Below are 20,887 nucleotides of genomic sequence, written 5' to 3' on the forward strand. Positions count from 1 at the left end.
TACCTCAGAATAAAAGAAAAGACCATAATAAGGCATTGAATAACAATGCTGAAAACCTAATTTTGCTCATTCCCTTTTGGACTAATTGGCATGCTTTAAGTAACTTTTGCAACCACTACAAAAAATAAAAACAAAACCAGTACTAAAAGCCAAAATTTCCAGAAGAATTAAATAATAAAGTAACTGACAATATGAAAGGGAACATCAGCATTCATGCAATATATATCCTTTCTCTGTTAGAATCAGAATCAGAATTAGCCTTTACTCAATGAATATCATGGAAAGTTTATATATGCTACTTCCAGCACCGATTTAGGTACCTAAGTACAGCGGCTTCTGTTACAAGATTTTTGACCATAGAGTAGCATTGCAGAAATATAAGTTCAGAACAACAGACCACGCTGGCACCTAGCTTCCAGTCCGCACTGAGCCCTGGCTTCAGACCATGCCGAGCTTCACCTTTAGGATCATGATGCTGGGAGATCAGTTCCAGGCTGGGCCAAGGACGCCACAATAGGTGGCCAGTACGCCAGGCCGACAGGTCACCATACCACACCGGGAGGCCACTACACTAGGCCACTATACCACACCAGGAGGCCACTACGCCAGGTCGTTAGGTCACTATACCACACTGGGAGGCCACTATGCCAGGCCACGATACCACACCAGGAGGCCACTATGCCAGGCCTACAGGTTACCACACCACACTGGGAGGCCACTACGCCAGGTTGATAGGTCACTATACCACCCCGGGAGGCCACTGCACTATGTCGATAGGTCACTACATGACACCGGGAGGCCACTATGCCAGGTCAATAGGTCACTATACCACACTGGGAGGCCACTACGCACAGCCGATAGGTCACTATACCACACCGGGAGGCCACTATGCCAGGTCAATAGGTCGCCACATCGTGCCGGGAGGCTGCTGCACCAAGCTGGAAGTTTTCACTGGAGGCTGGAAATCATTGCTCACCGGAGGCTGGAAATTGTTGCTGGAGACCAGGAATTGTTGGAGAGCAGAAGATAAAGCACGAAGATGCAGAAAAGAGAAGCAAAGAAGAAGACGAATAATTGGAGCAGATGAGATCCACTGGGAGTTATTCTCCTATTTCCAAAAAGAAAGTGGTATTTCATCAAATAAAAAGCAGGCAGAGGGCAAATTTATGACTTTCTCAGACAACGTTTCCCTGAGTGTTCCACTGGTTTTCCATCTCCCCAGGCAAGTGCCTTTCCTCTTTCAGAAAATGGCATCAACCTGTTCCAAGCTACAAATATGTGGCTCAGATTTGTCAGAGTTTAGTTTAGTTATTAGCTAAGCTCACAGTTGGTCATATTGATAGACCATAACTTATTAGAGTAGATTAGAGTGTAGGTTAGATGATCCAAATCTCTGTGTTGGACTTGCTTTCAAGAATATGCCTGAGATCAGCAGTGTAACAACCTAACTTATATATGAATTTATGCTTCCTTTTTAAAATCAATCCAGACGATGTGAAGAGGAGGTTTTGTACATAGGAACACAAGACCAGGAGTGGACCATTCAACACCTCAAGCCTATTCTGCTATTCAGTTAGGTCATGGCTCATCTGTGGCCTCACTCCAAATGCCTGCCTTGGGGCAAGATGCCTTGATGCCCTTGCTTCATAAAAAAATGTCAATGTCAGACTTAAATTTTGGAATTGAAATAATATCCACCACCATTTGAGGAAGAGAGTTTCAAACATCCACTATTCATCATGTGTAAAAGTGCTTTCTAACATCTCTCCTAAATCCCTCCCTAATTCTTCGACTGTGTTCCCTGGTTCTGTCATCTTCAACCAGCAGAAATAGTTTATCTTTATCTACCCTGTCCTCCTGTATTAATATCCTGAAGATCTCAATTAGATCACCCCTTAACCTTCTAAATTAGAGAATAAAGGCCCAATGTGTCTCATCTCTCCTCATAACTTAACCTATGATGTCCAGACGTATCCCTGTAAACTTGTGTTGAACTCCCACCAGGGCCAAAAACATCATTCCTCGTGTGTGGTGCCCAGAGGTGCTTACAGTAGTCTGGGATCAGCCTAGGGTTTGTATAATGTCTGCATCCCTGTGCTCCAGCCCTTTCGATATGAAGGCCAGCATTCCATTAGCCTGCTTGATTATTTTCTGCACCTGTTTGTGGCATTTTAAAGAACTTTGTACCTGCACCCCAAACCTCGTTGGCCATCCACTGTGGCTAACTTTGTGCTTTCTCAAAAATACCCTGATCTATTGTTTTATATCTGAAATGGATAACCTTACACTTGCTTGTGTTCATCTGCCACAGTTTCGCCCATTCATCTCATCTATCAGCATCCTGTTGTAATCTTATAATGTCATCAACATTGTCTGCAATGCTGCCCAATGCGTTGTCAGCAAATTTGGATACTTGACCTTTTTATGCCATTATCCAAGTTGTTAATGAATATTATCAAGATTTGTAGCACAATGGGTAATCTTCAACCCAGAATCTCTAGACTCTACTCTCACTAATGGCAATGGCAAGTGCATTTATAATGCAGCCAAAGAGATGATTTTTCAGCTATCAAGCCTTTGCAATGCAACAGTGGCAGATAGTAAGAGAGGGAGAGATTCCTGCTGAGCCATGCTTGATTTAGAGAGGCACCACTCAAGCTTTGGCTTCAGAGTAGTTACCTGTTCCAGGAAAAGCAAGCTATTGAAAACAGACGTTATCATGAGCTTTGTCTGCTTCATGCATCGCTGTGACATCTTCTCAGTCTCAGCAATGTTGATATCTTGCAGTTATTATCAGTAGTTACAAGATAAGTAAAACAATCACTCTGAACTAGTGCTGGAGAAGCACCTTCTTGAAAAATTGGGTTCTGTTCCCACTCTGGTTTAGAAGACATTAAATGTGTACATACTTGTAAACACCTGTTAGCAGGAGCCATTATCTCTATTTCATGGAGTCATTTTGACATTCAAAAAAGTACTCTTGCAAAGTAACCTTGCATACTTAATTACCAGAAGCAAGACCAGCTAAAACACAATGACTAACATTGTCATGTGTTTCATATGTTACAGCAATGATTACAATCAGTGTTTCTTCCATAGTTTCATGGGTACCTTTCTGTGCACAAAGGCATACAGACCAAGACAACTTAGTTAGCACAGACATACGGGTGCTACAACTGGGCTAAGCACCAAAAGGCTGAGGAGGAGGAAAAAATTAACTTGACCGAGAAATACCTGGTGAAGAGCTTGCGTGTGTGTGAATAGCAAACAGATGCTGGATCAGATTCAGCAAGATATCCTGCATAATAAAATACTCACATTTCCAGCTGAGATTCACACATAAGTGACCATTTTCATTCAATATCAAAGAACAGCCTGTGAATGTAGAAGCAACAACATTCATCGAATCATAGAATAATGCAGCTCCTCAAACCCATGCCAGATTTGTAGAACAATGCAAACAATCCCAATCTCTTACTCAGTCTGCCTAAGATTGCAAGTTGATTTCCCTAAATTGCGTCTCCAATTTTCTGTTAAAATCATTGGTCCTGTCCTCTTCCATTCTTTCTATGCTGTGGACTCCAAAACATTCGTGCTGAGCCAATCAGTTCTTCCTCCCATCTCCCCTTCATCTTTTGCCCCAAACTTTACTACGGTGGCTCAGTGGTTAGCACTGCTGCCTCACAGCACCAGAGTCCCAGGTTCGATTCCAGCCTCGGGCGACTGTCTGTGTGGAGTTTGCACATTCTCCCCGTGTCTGCGTGGCTTCCTCCCACAGTCCAAAGATGTGCAGGTCAGGTGAACTGGCCAGGCTAAATTGCCCGTAGTGTTAGGTGCTTTAGTCAGAGGGAAATGGGTCTGGGTGGGTTACTCTTCGGAGGGTCAATGTGGATTTGTTGGGCCGATGGGCCTGTTTCCACACTGTAGGGAATCTAATCAGATCCAGGATCGTTGTATCATCAGCAAATGAGAACAGCTTTTACTACCAGTCTTATTTCAATGTGTGGTGATGAAGTCTTTCTTCATTCCCCCGTTACCCCGAGGAGAACAAGCCTAAGTTCTCCAACCTGATCTTGCAGCAAAGTTCTTTCATCTTGGAACCATTTTAGTAAATCATATCTGAGTTCTCAAGAACCTTTACATAGATCTGAAATGTGGTGAACCGAACTAGCACAGTTCTCCAATTGTGGCCTCACCAGAGCTTTGGATAGCGTTAACATGAACTTCCCTATCTTTGCTTCTCAGTACATTTTGTGTGAACAACTGGAGAAGGCATATCCAGAATGACAGTCAGCCAGAGTGAATCTGTATGACTGGAAGTTTAGTGCCTTGCTGGAATTCAGTGCAAAGGGGAAGAGGTGCTGAATGCTTTTGTTTTTGCTTCGTAGTTTTTACTTTCAACAGACTAAATTAAAGCCCAGAATCAGGGCAGCCCAGCACATAAAGAAAATTACAAGAAAACCATAAGGCCATTGATTGATAATAGCTACAAATTTGATTATCTATTACAGATTGAAAGTAAATAGGAGAAATATTTTACAGATTATAAACTGAAAGGCCAGTAGGAAACTTTTATAAAACAAATTAAGAACTAAGTAATTAAAATGGAGATGTGGTTCATAGTGAGGACATCTGCAAGAAGTGTTGATTGAGTTGAGCAACTTCAGCTAGATTTGATAAGCTCGAGGCTGAGTTTTGAACACTGCGACACACCAAGGAAGGGGCGAGTTTCCAGTGGCAGTCACAACCCTTAGATTAACTACCTCGAATTCGGCCAGTCATTAGGGACAGGAAGATGTGACTACCAGCAAGGCAGGCAGAGGAGTTAGCACTGTAGGAGTCTCAGCTCTTGCCCTTATCCAACAGATTCAAGATTTTGGCTCCCTGTGTGGACAAGTGCAGAGTCTGCAGGGAGGATTAGCAAATAGTACCATGGAACTGGGAGCCATTCAAGAGGGCGGAGAAAATAGAAAAGTGGTTTTAAATGGGTATAATATAGTCGGGGGAATAGACACTATTCTCTGTGGCCAAGATCGAGAGTCCCGAAGACTGGGTTGCCCGTCTGGTACCCAAGTTCAGAATATCTCATCTGGGCTGCAGACCAACTTGGAATGGAAGGGAGAAGAGCTAGTTGTTGTAGATACAACAATGTAGGTAGAAAGAGGAAAGAAGTTCTGCTGAGGGAATATGAGGAGCTAGGGACTAAGTTAAAAGCCAAACTGAAAAGGTAATGATCTCCAGATTATGACCTGAGCCATGAGGAGGTTGGCACAGGGTCAATCAGATTAAAGAGGCAAATCGTGGCTTGAAAATTAGTGTGGGAGAAATGGGTTTGAATTCATGGGATACTGGCACCAATACTGCGGAAGGAAGGAGCTTTTCGAATGGGCGAGGTCGCACCTGACTCATGCTTTGACCAGAGTCCTGGTGAATTGCATACCTAGGGCTGTAGATCAGGCTTTAAACTACATAGCTGGGGGAGGGTTCATGGAAAGTTAAACAATCAAAGTTAAAGGAGAAGGTGGGAGTGCAAGTTCATGATGAGTCTGAACGTTACCAGAAAAGGAAAGGAAGGACAGAATGTGTGAACATCATAGTGGCCCAATGATATGTGCAAGATTAAGGGAATTGGCTAATAAGACCAAATTTAAAGGCCATGTATCTGAATGCATGAAGCATTCAGAACAAGATTAATATGTTAACAGTGCAAATAGAGACAATTAGATATGATTTGATGGCAATTACTGAGACATGGTTCCAGAGAAACCAGTTCTGCAAATTGAATATACAGAGAGACTGTGTGTTTTGGAAGAATCAGTAGGAAGGAAAAGGAGGTGGGTTGTTAGTAATGAAAGAAATCTGTGATGTAGTGAGAAATGATGACAACATTGGAGATCAAGACAGTCTGGGTGGAAATAAGAAATTACAAGGGAAAGCAGTCTCTGGTAGGTGTAATCTATAGGTCCCCAAACAGTAGCCCTGCTTGGGGCACAGTCTAAACAGGAAGTATTGGGGGCTTGTAAGATAAGGTACAGCAATAATTATGGGTGATTCAATATGCATATAGATTTCAGAAATCAAATTGGCAAAGGTAGCTTCGAGGTCCATTGAATGTCTTGGAGATTGTTTCTTGGAGTAAAATGTGAGGTCTGCAGATGCTGGAGATCAGAGCTGAAAATGTGTTGCTGGTTAAAGCACAGCAGGTTAGGCAGCATCCAAGGAACAGGAAATTCGACGTTTCGGGCCAGATTCCTGATGAAGGGCTCTGGCCTGAAACGTTGATTGTTTCTTGGAGCAATGTGTTTTGGAATCAACCAGACAGCAGGCTATTCTGAATTTGGTACTGTATAATGAGGTGGGATTAGTTGGTTGGCGAGGAATTGGAGTCCCACACTAGCACTCTGGAGTTAAACAAAGGGAATTACATAGGCATGAGGATAGATCTGGCCATAGTGGACCAGGCAAGAAAACTAAAAGGTAGGATAACTGATGCATAGTGACAGATATTTAAGGATGTACTCAATTGTTCCCAACTAAAATATATTCCGGAAAGGAAGAAAGATTGGAAAAGGGGAGAAACATCCATGGCTAAGCAAAGAAGTTAAAGATGATGCAAAGATAAAAACTAAAGCATATCATATTGCAAAGGCAAGTGGCAGGCTGGAAGTTTGGGAAACTTTCAAAGATCAACTAAAAGATTACGAGAGAAACCATAAAAAGAGCAACAGTAAATTATGAGAGAAAACTCGCTTAAAATATAAAACACTGATAGCAAAAGCTTCCGTAAGAATATAAAAGGGAAGAAAATAGCTAAAGTGAATGTTGGCCCCTTGAAGATGAGACTAGGGAGTAAGTAGTGGGAAACACAGAAATATCAGAACCACTAAATCAATACTTTGCTTCATTTTTAAAGTGGCGAATATGAGTACCACCCCAATAGCAGGATTTATAGAAAGGGAGGAACTTTATCCCTAGGAAAAAAAAGTACTGAACCAACCACTGGGAATGAAGGTAGACACATCTCCAGGGACTGATGGTTTAAATCTTGGGGTCTTAAAGGAAGTGGCTATCGAGACAGTGGATCCATTAGTTATAATAACAATTCCTTGGATGTGGGATAAATTCTGGTGGTTTGGACAAATGCTAATATGACACATGTAATCAAAAAGAGAGGATGGCAAAAAGTAGCAAACTACAAACCAGTTCGTTTAACATGTGACATTGAGAAATTATTCAAATCCAGTATTAAGACAGTCATAAAATTCACTTGGTAAGTGAAAATACAATCCATCAGAGTCAACATAGTTTTATGAAGGATAAACCATTTTTGATTAATTTGCTAAGCCCTTTGAAGATGTAACAAAATATATAGATATTGGGAATTTTGCAGATATAGTACATTTCAGCTTCCAGAAAGCATTTGATAAGGAACCTCACAAAAGGAAATACATAAATTATAATCACATGGGGTTAGGGGTAATAAGTACAGAACATAGAAAGGTAGCACACATATGCAGTAGGTAATCAGGAAAAATAATAAATGTTGGCCTTTATTTCATGGGCGTTGGAGTATAAGAGTACAGAAGTCTTCCTGAAACTGTACAAGGTGTTAGTGGGACTATATCTGGAATTTGGTTCCCTTATTTAATGAAATATATCATTTAATTGGAGACAATTCAGAGAAAGGTCATGAGGATGATTCCCCAGTGTGGGCAAAGGCTGAACAGATTTGAATTCTACTCACTGGAGTTTCGGAGAATGAGAGGTGATACACTTGAAACTAAAATAGTTGACAGGATAATTACTGAGGGATTGTTTCTCCTCATGGGAGAGAGGATCAGAAGGCAGAATTTCAGAACAAAGGGGTGCCTCTTTAACACTGAGATGAAGAGGAATTTCTTCTCTCAGAGCATTATGAATCTTTGGAACTTTTTGTCACGTGAGCAGTGGGAGCAAAGTCTTTATGTATCTTTAAAGCTAAGATAGATAAATTGTTTGATTGGTGGGAATCGAGGGTTATGGGAAATGTAAGAAAGTGGACATGAGGAATCTCAGAGCAGCCATTATCCTACTGAGTGGTGGAACAGGCTCGAGGGTTCAAAGGGCCTACTCCAGTTCCTAATTTTTATGGTCTTGTGCTCTTGGATAGAGGATTGGCTCATCAATGTAGAAACAAAGAGTAGGGATAATGGGTATTTTTTGTTCAGCAAGATGTAATTAGTTGGATGTCACTTTCTTCAATTCTCAGGCCCCAACTATTTACAATCTGTATGAATTACTTAAACGTGGGAATAGAAAGTACTACAGCCAAATTTGCAGATGGCACGACAATAGGTAGAGTAGCAAGTTACAATTAAGAAATAGGAAATTTTAAAATAGCTATGGATGGGTTTAGTAAATAGCAAATTTGGCAAATAAAGTTCAATATGGTTAAGTGTAAGGTTATCAATTTGGTTCAGAGATATAGAAAGACAACTTCTTATTAAATGGAGAGAAACATCAGAGTGCATTGGTGCAGAGGAATCTGGGTGTTCTCGTGTATGTATCACAGAAATCTATTCTGCAGATAAGGAGGAAGGCAAATGGAATTTTGGCATTTATTGATAAATTTATAAAGCATAAAAGTTGGAGAGTATTGCTGCAACTGTATAATGCATTTGTTAGATTGCACCTGGAGTACTGAGTACAATTTGGGTCCCTTTACTTGAGGAGGGATGTGGTTGTATTGGAGGCAGTTCAGAGGCAGTTGACGTGGTTGATTCTAATTGTCTTTTGAAGAGAGACTAAGCAGTTTAGGCCTATGCTGCCTGGAATTTAGCAGAACAAGAGGAGACCCAATTGAGGTATATATGATGCTCAAGAGGATTGACCAAGTGGATGTTGGAAAGCTGGATGTTTCCGAACGTGGGGCAATCCCATAGATTTAGGATCAGGAATACCAGGTTTAAAACAGAAATGAAGAGAAATTGATTCTCTTAAAGAGGTGTGAAGCTGTGGAATTTACTATCCAAGTGTGTGATGGATGCTTGGACATTGAGTAAAGTGAATGAGGAGATTGATAGATTTTTAATTAACAATGAGTTGAAGGGTTATAAAGACCAAAGAGGGAGGCTGAGATGAGATCAGCCACGATCATATCAAATGGCGGATCAGACTCGGGAGGATGGATTGTCTCCACCTTCTCCTTGTTCTTATGTTTGTTTACATAGCCCAAGATGTACTTTGCTCACAACTCTCTCAATATATTTGACCACCTTCAGAAATCAATACATCCCCAGATCTCTCTACCTTTGCCTTCCTACCCCTTCTGCCAAAATAGATCACCTCACCCTGTGTTAAGTTCCAACTGCCACTTGTCTTCCTTTTTTGGGAGTCTGTCTGTTCTTCATCAGATATTTGTGGTTTTGGAGGCAAAAACAGTGGGATGTGCATTTGCTGCTTTTAAGAGTTGACTCTGCCCTCAGTTGTGGACTCTGGTTTTGGCAATGTACTCTGCAGTTTGGAATGGAGTCTATTTCTGATCATGCACCTGGTATACCGGAGTGGAATCTGTTATGGAAATGGACTCTACACTTTGAAGAGAACTCTTTATGGTAATGGACTCTGTGTACTAGAAGGGTATCTGTTTGTTGATAATTGACTTTGGCTTCTTGTTTGCTGGGGTTATCACCTGCACTGCCTTGTGTCCTTGCGTCTAGCAGGCCTCTCTGTGAGCTGGGAAGCTCATAGGTTGTCATGATGGCCGGAGGATGAGGAAGCCATCCTGTGAATCTGAAGGTTGGTAGGTTGTCCCAAAAACCGGAGGGTGGGTAGGCCACCCCGATGCCCGAGAGCCAGAAGGTGGTTAGACCATTCTGAGCGCTGTCATCCCAAGAAGGGGCATTTGGGGCGGGCTGCCCTAGAGGTGGTCGGAAGGTATGTAAGAACGGCCGCAGACTGAGATCCGGAAGGCTTGGGGGCCGCTCTGCACGCTGTCATCCCTGTCACTGCTCTGCACGCTGTCACTGATGGGCTGTCCTAGAGGTGGCCGGAATGTGTGCCAGGGTAGTCCACAGGCCAGATGGCACGTCCGGGTGGGCGAGAGCCAAATGGTACATAGGGGCAGACTGAGAGCCGGAAGGGTAGGCCTTCCTCAGTGCTGTCACCCCGGGCAGCTACCAGAGCGGGATGTCCTCGAGGTGGCCAGAAGGTGTGTCAGGGCAGACTGAGAGCGGAAGGGGTGTAGAGGCGCGTTAGAGTGGATGGGATGGGTGGCTTGCTGGGTGTGTGTATTCTATGCACTGTGTTTTTAGACTTACAATGTGGAAACAGGCCCTTCGGCCCAACAAGTCCACACCGACCCGCCGAAGCGCAACCCACCCATACCCCTACATTTACCCCTTACCTAACACTACGGGCAATTTAGCATGGCCAATTCACCTGATGCGCACATCTTTGTGACTGTGGGAGGAAACCGGAGCACCCGGAGGAAACCCACGCAGACACGGGGAGAATGTGCAAACTCCACACAGTCAGTCGCCTGAGTCGGGAATTGAACCCAGGTCTACAGGCGCTGTGAGGCAGCAGTGCTAACCACTGTGCCACCGTGCCGTGGGCATGGACTCCACCTTTATACTGGAAACTGTATTGAGATTTTGTGAATTCTGTTACTGCATGTGGGTTTTGTAATTGTGTTTGAATGTGGGCCAGAATGGACTAGTCAGTACCTGGGGTGGCTAGGAACTGGAGGGTCAATGACTGGCCTGGGGGAAAGTGGGGTGGAGGGGGTCTGTTGAGCATACAGGGTACTGAGAGCAAGGCGGGGGGGCTAGGCAGCCAACAGCATGCTCAAAGGAAAACTGGTCAAAGGAGGGGCAGGCAGTACACGGGCTGGAAGGTCGATGACCAGCCTGGAGGAAAATGGGCCGGGTGGGGCCAGGTAGCTGATAGCCTCCCCACATACTGACTGGCCTGCCCTGTATCAGCTTTCCTGCGAGGAGGCTATCAGTATGTGATACAGATGGGTATCAGGTGTCTTTTTTATAGCTATATTGGGTCTGTGTTCAATGCACAGTTTGTGATTTGATTGCACTGTCTTGTCTATGTTTGTTACTGTTATCTTTGTGATGAAAGGAAGTGGGATTTGAGGTTTGACCTCATCTCCTTAAAAACTGGTTGAACGGTGGAGTTTGGGGTTTGGCCTTAATGCCCTTTCCCCTTATATAGATGTTTGTTTCTGCAAACGGTTCCTTTTTGTTTACAGTTAACTGTATTTTGTAGAGTTTGACAAAAAAAAACAGGCGATTACCAACATCCTCAGTTTTCACAGAGTGGAGCGTTTTATTTCCCCCTCCAACTGGATTTTGATTTCGTCCCTGCCCTCCCCTTTCAGATTTGTGATCATGCAGTATTGCCCTTTGAGAAGGGCACTGCTTGTCACTGGCCACTTGAATGGTGGTGAAAACTGAATAAAGGTTTAGACTTTCTTTCTCTCACACTCACAGACACAACATGGATGCTGGGGAAAATGTAAGTACTACTGCTGCTAGTCGGGGAGGGGAAAAATAACCAGTCCCCTCAGTTCAGGCGACTGACTCTCTCCTGACTGGCCCACAGTCAGTGTGTTCGTGGTACTGTTGGTTTCTGCTTTTTTTGGGGGGGGACAATCTAATTCCTGATCTGGCTGAATTATGTAGCCAGTTTGTAAACTGGTGTCTTTTTTACTGAGGACTGATTTCTAAATTACCTGATTTACACAGTCAATGTGTTTCAGGTGTAATTCAGTTCTCATTAGGGAGTTGTTGTTTCACTAGCTGGTTATAGCCTGTGTCTTGTTCTTTTCTTTTTCACATCAAGAAAAGGGCAATGTTGGTTTTTGTGGTAGGGTTTAAACCCTTGCATTCTGTTTTTTTTTTGTATGTGCTTTTATTTTATTTGGTGTTTGGATGGAGCCCTTGTGAGAAAATCCATCTTTCCAGATGAGTTGTTGCTGTGGGTAGGCCTGGTCTTTGTCAGTGGATTAGGCCTCTGTACGTGCTGGGAGGTGAGCAATTGCTGCATCTTGGAGTTTGGGAGTGGATTCTGCTTTAAGGAGTGGACAAAACACCTGAGTTAACTGTATGTTCACAACGTACCTTGTTCCTGAGAGTGGGCCTGGTTCTCTGTGCATAAGCCAGGCCTCTGCAGAGATTGAACAACTGTATATGTGCTCTGAGGTGTATATCTGTTGCTTTCAGATGTGGACTCTATCTCTGATGATGCATTCTGCATTGTGGTGTGGACTCTGTTCTTGGCCTATTTCTGCATTAGTGGTGCTGGAAAAGCACAGTAGTCCAAGCAGTATCCAGCTTTTACTGCTCCTCAGATGCTGCCTGAACTGCTGTGCTTTTCCAACACCACTAATGCAGAATGTGGTTTCCAGCATCGGCATTCATTGTTTTTTGCTCTCTGTTCTTGGCCTATGTATTTTGAATATTACTGTTTATGGTAATGGAGCCACAAGAGGCATAGGGGTGGGCTGCCTTAGAGTGGCTGGAATGTGGGAGGGATGGGTGGGTTGTTAGGTGGGGTTTGTATTCTACACAACTTTTTGTCTAATCGGACTTCCTGATATGTATTTGTTCCTGTTTTGTGATGAAAAAGTGGGATTTGAGGTTTGTTCTCATTTCCTTGGAAACTGGTTGAACCTGGGGGTTTGGGGCCTGACTTTCCTGCTCCTCTCCCTTTGCTGTTTCTCTGTACACAGCTGTTAATTTTAATTGTGTTCTAAACTGTAATGTTTAATAAATTTTTTTTTTAAAAAAAGCAGGAGAATAGAATCTCAATTTAGGGACTGATTCTGAGCTGGTTGGCCATCGTCAGTGTACAAGTCAATAAAGGGTGACCTGGCAATGGCCTCTGTGCAGATATTTGACCAACACAATTTTAAAAATCCCTTTTTTTTTGTGTTCAAATATGATCAGGCAAGAACCTGAAGGGCTATGAAACCAAACAGGCAAATGTACTTAAGATATAGGTCAGCCATGATCTAATGGAAAGGCCATGCCTGAATGACCTATCCCTCACTTTTTTTTTGTTCTGAGTTGCACGTCTTACTTCCACAAGGGAGCAAGCTTGACATCAGGAATACACTTCATTCAAAGCAGAGTACACCCAGGAATCCAGTACTCTCTATGTATGACACTAATGTGTCAATCTAGATTACAGGCTCAAGTCTTTCTAAGAATAGATGCTGAGGAAGGGGTGTGCACTGATGGTCTAATAAGATTTTTATGTTGATGGAGTTGAGGGATCCCAATTTGGCAGATTATTCTTTGGGAAAAGAATCTGTGAATTGACTTTGAAAGGCCTGACAAGCTTACCACTATCTACATCTGGTGGAGTCATCTAAGGAACCGGATAAAAATTCCTCAAGTCCCACATCACTGAACACATGTTTTTGCATTTGGTCATGAGGTTCTTACAGGAACCCAACAGAAAATACAACACCATTGCTTTCAGCAATGGTTTGGATGAAAATATCAATTAGAAAAAGAATTGCTTCATTGAGTGTTTGTCCACTTCCTTGTATGAATCAAGGAAACCTTTTATTTCACCCAGCTATCTGATTTGGAATCAAGTATAGGTTAATCATACCAAAGGATGCTCTGTCATCCCTCGTATCTCTTTCGCCTCTTTGCTCAAACAATCTAAAACTCCTCCCAGTGACCTGCTTTATGCCTGTTACAGCGTGTCCCCATTTGTGTTAGACGTGGATCCATTACTACTTTAAAGGTGGGCACAGCCTTCCACTCAAATACTTACTGTGACAAATGCTCCATCAATGTTGAACAAAGGAATTCCCTCTTGCCTCTTTCCTCATTCTTGATGTGAAAATTTTAAATGATCAACTTGGATTTCCCAATCGTAGGGAATATTCTTTTCTGGTTGATCCTTTGAAGGCCGTAGACTTCAAAAGTGTCTATTTCCATTCCTCATCGCTGTCACTGCAGCAGTGTTTGTGGTTTGATTTCACAGCTTTGATTTTTTTTTCACCCCAGCTTGCATGATTCCCAACAGCCCATTGAAGAAACCGGCCCTTCCCACAAACAAAAAGGCAACTGTTTCCAAGACTGTAAAATGTGCATTTCTTTGTGTAATCTTAATAAAACAAAACAGAATTTAATCATAAATAAAAGTCCTCAAAAATTACTCTATCATGTATTTTGCCTGTTGCTTCCCAGTTCTGTTGTTTTTATTTCTCAGACTTCAGTTAGAGTGTCAGCTGTGGCAGAAATACTGCACTATAAGAGGAGCACTCTTTCAGATGGCTCTCTCAACCATGGATACGTAGGTCCTTTCAGCCAATTCTAAAAGATCCACTGACACTAGATTGAAGAAGACAAGTACTGTTCACTACAATGTCCTGGTCATTATATGGTGATTATCACATTGTTTGTGGAACTTTGCTGTGTATGAATTGGCTATTTTGTATGCAACAGTGCCTGCACTTCACAACAACTATAAAACGCTTCAGAAAGGATTGAGAGGAGCTTTTTAAATACATGTTCATCTTATTTCCTCTCCGTTAATCTCCAGCTCTGCTCTCTTTGCTTTTAATCAATATCTGCATGGTCTCAGTCTGTCCCGAATTGTTCACCACATTTAGAATGAAACCAGACATGGCAACAAATAAGATAGTAAATCGCAGCATGATTCACCTTACTTTTCATCAGCAAAAGGAAGGATTATGAAATATAGTAGCGAGAATGGAAATATTTCCTTTTTAGCAGAAATTCCAAGCTTGGAGAAAGTGCAGATGCTGGAGATCAGACTAGTGTAATGCTGGAAAAGCACAGCAGGTCAGGCAGTATCCGAGGAGCAGGAGAGTCGATGTTTCGGGCGCGCCCGAAATGTCGATTCTTATGCTCCTCAGATGCTGCCTGACTTGTTGTGCTTTTCAAGCAGTAAACACTCTACTCAAATTCCAAGCTTGTACATTTTATACAAAATTCAAAAAATTAATTTGTTTCCTCACATAATTTTCAGCAATAAATGAGGTTAGCTGGTTTTTAACAATCATAAAATAAGCAAATCACTGCCAAACTGACACAGAATTCAAGTTATTGGTAGTTGTCAGTTTGGCTTATTGGTAGCAGAAAGCTGAGAGTTTAAACTCCTCTCTGACGTGATGACACAATCTGGGTCATTCATTGCTATACCAAGGCAGCACCAACTTCTTGGGGTGTTCTCTTTCAGATGGAATGAGGTTAATCTGAGGGCTTAGCTGACTGTTGCAGAGTTGCGAAAACACAGTCCTTCGCCCTTCTTGTAAGAGCCTATAATGAGCTTTTGAACTGTGCACTGTGTAACCTTGCTGTTTCTAAATTGGTTTCTGTGTTCTTGCAATTCAGAAGAATTTCATTAAGTGTGAAATACTTACACACATCCTGAGAAGTAAAGGTGTTATCACTTCTGCAAATCACCTCTCAAATTGATTCCATTCATCAGTCATCTTATAGGACCATAAGATAGAAAAGCAGAAGTTTGCCATTCAGTCCATCATTTGATCATGCCCGAAATCTTTCTCTATCACTTTGTCCTGTCTTCTCCCTGTTTCTATTGACCCCCTTACCAATCAATACCATAAGATATTCTATTATGAAATACATTCAATGTCGCAGAAGCTGAAAGAATGAGTTCTACAGATTAATTACCCTCTGGCTGCTGATATTCCTCCTCATCTCAGTTCTAAAGGGTTGGCCGTTCACTCTCAGGTTGTGCCCTCTGGTCCGAGTCTCTCCGATCAATCAAAGCAACTTCTCCACATCCACATGATCCAGGCCTCTCGGTATTCTGCAAGTTTCAGCCCGATAACCCCTCCTCCTCCTCAACTTAATCGAGTATACAACCAGAGCCCTCAACCATTCATCATATTACAAGCCCTACATCCATGGCATCATTCTTGAAAACCTCTTATTACCCCTTTCGAAGCCAGCATATTTTTCGTTACTTACGTGGACTGTTCACAACATTCCAAATGCAATCTGGCCTGAGCCTTCTACAGCCTCAGCAGTACATACTGCTGTTGTATTCCAGCCCTCTTGAAATAAATGCTAACATTGTATTTGACTTCCTCACTGCCAACTGAACCACCATGTTAACCTGAACAGAGTCCGAAGCTAGGACTCCCAAGGCCCTTTATGCTTCAGATTTCCAATGCATTTCCAGAATTAGAAAATAATTCATGTTTCTATTCTTCCTACTAAAGTGCATGACCTCACACATAGAATACTATGTGCCACTTTTTTGCCCACCTGCCTAGCATGTGCAAATCCTTCTGCAGCCTCCTCAGCGCGACCTGTCCCTCCATCTATCTTTGTGTCATCTGCAAATTTAGCAACAATGGCTTCAATACCTTCATCCAGATCACTAAGCTGAGAAACTTGCTTGCCTGTCCCATGAAAGTCTCTTCAAGTCATTTGTTTGCTTGCAAAAAGAATAAGGTTTTTACTTTTAAAAAGTTGAAAATTTACCATAAATTATAAAAACCAAAAGGTATTTCAAGCCTAACAAACACATTTCCTGCTGGGCAAAGTAAACATACAAATTCCTAAACCTTCTTGCTTAGTTTAACATCAACTGACATTTGGTCCAAGAACCAATTTTTAACCAACTTATCCCGTCACATCCTTTTTATCTCTAACCACTGCAGCAGGCGGGTGGGTGGGGGGGGAGCCCTTTGTTCATTTACTTTAAGAGCTTCAACTGTTGCTGTTGCAACTTATCCCCATAAACTGTCATCTTCTGTGGTATTAATGTGTTATCAGCCCTATCACATCCTGAAAATTATCAAACAAGTTAAAATGGTTTCTGATGTTAATTTCAAAACAATATTTTTGTGCTCTAGTGGTCAGCATGGTTCATATGATAACATTTGTGTCCTTGAAGCCAAAGTTTTTGGGATTTCAGCTCCATTTGAAGACTTGAATGCTAATCTGGACAAATGCTCTGACACAGCGCTGATTGAGTGCTGCTTTGTTGGAAATGTCATTTTCCTGTTAAATTTAAGCCATATCCGCCCGCTGAAGTAAACAAAATAAATCATCCAGCACTTTTCCAAGGAAAACAAATTATCTAGGCTTCTGGCCAGTATCCAACAGAACAAAATATTGATAGCAATTACTCCTCTTTCCACCATTGTATCACCGCCTGAGTATCATAAGGATATATCCTTGACCCCACCCGTTCCTTTCTCTCTCTTCTACACTTTTTGTCTTTGGGTAACGTCACCAATGTACAGAAAACCAGCTTGAACATGTCTGTAGTGAAACCCGACTTGTTCTCTCCATTCCACCACTGAATTCCTCCTTCCACGTTCGTCTCTGTCAAACTGCTTGACTGATATCCAGTTTTGAATGAGTAATATTTTCCTGCAGTAAACAAAATGAGGACTGAAACCCCTGGCATAACCTTCAGACCCACCATCAATTACCTGGTGAGTGTTTCAGGCTGAATCACTGCATTTACAGCACTGGAGCTATCCTTGAAGCGGAAACTTTTGATTTAAATACTCTCAATTGCTAACTCCCTCTGAAATACTAGCAGCTACAATCTCTACTTTTTAGCCTTTCTGAAACCTTCATCAAAGCATTTCTTCAACTCCAGATTCCTCAAATATGTTTTTGACTTCACTCTCTGATTGTTTCACATGCTTCAATATTGATAAACCTAAGTGTATCCGAACTCTGCAGCCCATATCCTATTTCAGTAAAAAGTGAGGTCTGCAGATGCTGGAGATCAGAGCTGAGAATGTGTTACTGGTTAAAGCACAGCAGGTCAGGCAGCATCCAAGGAACAGGAAATTCGACGTTTTGGGCCAGAGCCCTTCATCAGGAATCATGAAGGGCTCTGGCCCGAAATGTCAAATTTCCTGTTCTTTGGATGCTGCCTGACCTGCTGTGCTTTAACCAGCAACACATTCTCAGCCCATATCCTATTTCACACCAGTTCACCGTTTATATTCATTGTTACAGACATACACCGACTCCCCTCATCACACACCTCAATAAAATAATTCTCCGCCTGATATGAGTACTATTGCTCAATCATTGTTCCCAGTGTGTGTCACCATAAACAGCCCAAAAAACCTTCCCTTACAGAAGGTTGATTATTATTTCTCCAACCCCTGCCTATTTGCTGATAGCCTTCCTATGCTTGACCTGGTGACCTTACCTTCAGCCACATTACCTCTCACTCCCTGGAATTCCCAACTTAATGCCTTTTTGTCTTTGTACCTCCTCCACCCCCCCCACCTCCTCCACCACACACACACACACACACACACACACACACACAACAATCACACAAACAATCCACACAAAATTCAACTCTCTTATGAGGTAAAAACAATGACTGCAGATGCTGGAAACCAGATTCTGGATCAGTGGTGCTGGAAGAGCACAGCAGTTCAGGCAGCATTCGAGGAGCAGGGTTTTCAGTTACTCATCCTGGTCAAGCTTTTTTCTTAGGCTTCCACAAAGCATTTTGGAATTTGTTTTGAAATATTAAATGCAAGTTAATGAAATGATAAAGGGACAATACTGATGGAGGATGATAGATTTCTGTTTTGGTTTGTTGTGAAGCAATTTCAAGTTCGTAATGTTTAAAACATGAACCAAACTGGATACCCATGAGTGAATTTATAGTCGTAGAGATATACAGCACAGAAACAGACCTTTCAGTCCAACTCGTCCATGCCGACCAGATATCCTGAATAAATCTAGTCCCACTTGTCAGCATTTCACCCATGTCCCTCCAAGCCCTTCCTATTCACATACCCATCCAGATGCCTTTTAAATGTTGCAATTGTACTAACCTCCACCACTTCCTCTGACAACTCATTCTATACACACACCACCCTCTGTGTGAAAAAGTTGCTCCTTAGATCCCTTTTAAATCTTTGCTCTCATCTTCAACCTATGTCCTCTAGTTTTTGACTCTCCCATCCCAGGGAAAAAACCTTGTCTGTTTACTCTATCCATGCCCCTCATGATGCTGCCTGACCTGCTGTGCTTTTCCAGCAACACATTTTTCAGCTCTGATCTCCAGCATCTGCAGTCCTCACTTTCCCCTCATGATTTTATAAACCTTTTTCAGGTCAACCCTCTTTTGAATCAGGTGAGTCTTGCTTTAACATTTAATCTTTTAAAATGTACCCTCAGATTGTTTATCCAATGAAAGTTTTCATTTAATATTCATAATAACGGCCATGAAAAAATTACAAAACGAACCAGTCCTGAATAAAATCAACTCTAGTTTACTTACTGCCTTATATGTATAAAATTGCCTGAAGGTGATGAAGTTTTAAAGATTGAAGGAGGAGGGAGAGGCAGCAGAGAAAAATCAGCAATTAAGATTGCGAACTTACAAGAGGGCAGACTCAAAAGAGTGCAAAGCTCTCTGAGGTTCTGGGCTGGGGGAGGTTGCAAAGATAGAGAGGGACAGATATGGTTATGGAAATAATTGAATGCAAAGTTGAGAATTTTAAAATTTGAAGCAGGGTTCATTTGGGTGTGGGTCCACAAGCACAAAATGGAATTTGGTATACGTTAGGTTACAGGCAGCAAGGTGTTGGCTGAGCTCAAGTTTATGAAGGGCTTATGCCCGAAACGTCGAATTTCCCATTCCTTGGATGCTGCCTGACCTGCTGTGCTTTAACCAGCAACACATTTTCAACTGAGCTCAAGTTTATCCAGGATGCAAGGTCATGGGACAGATTGAAAATGGTTTGTTATTAGGGACGTCAGGTTAGCTGAGAGTTCAATGGTGCACTGGAACACGGTTCTGCCTCTTCATATGCCTCCCCAAACGGAGCCATTCTGAAACTCGAACTATCTGCATCAAAATTACTCCGAGCCTGGCAATGGTATCTTAGCATGCAGCAGAAAGTCGAAGTGATGACAACAAAATAGGCGATGTTTATTTCCGAGTAAGACAACAAATGGTTACATGAACATTAAATGTATTGTTGTGCGTCCTCACTGTTTGGCGCCTGACTCGTGTGCACTGTATTAACAGTGCCTTGACATTTGGTTTAGGGAAAGGCAAAAAAAATTGGCTGAGGGGAAAAAAAATTGGCTGAGGAGGGAGTAAGAAAGACAGAAACCGACCTGACACCAGACATGCCCTTGAAAGCTGAAGAGAAGAAACACACGGTGTGCCCTCCGAAAGCTGAAGACTGAGGACTTGCAGCATGGAGGAGCAGGGACAGAGAACCACCAGGCTCAGTGCAAAACATTTGGCACTCAGTGCAATGAAGGTTTGGGTACTTACTCAGGTGAAGTCCTTCCCCAAGATCTCGCACTCACTGAGCGGTGTACAGCACGCTGCCACTACCTCCACTTTCAGTTTAAAGTGAACTGCTTCCCTCTGCTGAGGAGAGGAAGTGGATTGTGCGAATTATATAGAAGACGTTGCCAAACTAAGCGGAACCCACCAATGGCATCGACCCAACAGGAGCCTCAAGAAGAGAAAATCCAGTGTAGAGGACGCTTCTGGACTGTGCTAGAACAGCAAGAATCTGGATCTCTCCACACTTCAGGCTCTCTGCCTTTATTCCTGATGAAGGGCTTTTGTCCGAAACGTTGGTTTTCCTGCTCCTCGGATGCTGCCTGAAATGCTGTGCTCTTCCAGCACCACTAATCCAGAATCTGGTTTCCAGCATCTGCAGTCATTGTTTTTACCCTGGATCAGCAAGAAAGCGAGAGAGACTTTATTTATTTATTTCTGTACATCCCGAGAAGCTGTTTATCTTCAGAGGACATGGTTTTGCAGCATATCTTGGGCACCAAATGGGTAACGCCTCCTTCTGATACAGGTCCTGATAACTGCAGGCGACTTGCTTTCACCCTGGGGTTCAATGGCTTCT

The 20,887-nt window shown here is 42.5% G+C and overlaps 1 protein-coding gene across 1 annotated transcript in view; it reads right to left on the reverse strand.

Annotated features, from left to right (window-relative positions):
• Positions 1–20,404, reverse strand: part of itgb2 (integrin, beta 2) — a 102,401-nt gene extending 81,997 nt beyond the window's left edge. Inside the window, exon 1 of the mRNA XM_060827593.1 lies at positions 20,293–20,404. The gene's annotated coding sequence lies outside the window, so the exon portion shown is untranslated. The remainder of the gene's footprint in view (positions 1–20,292) is intronic.
• Positions 20,405–20,887: the final 483 nt, after the last annotated feature.

This window comes from Hemiscyllium ocellatum, chromosome 7 (genome assembly GCF_020745735.1).
Source record: "Hemiscyllium ocellatum isolate sHemOce1 chromosome 7, sHemOce1.pat.X.cur, whole genome shotgun sequence".
Lineage (NCBI taxonomy): Eukaryota > Metazoa > Chordata > Chondrichthyes > Orectolobiformes > Hemiscylliidae > Hemiscyllium > Hemiscyllium ocellatum.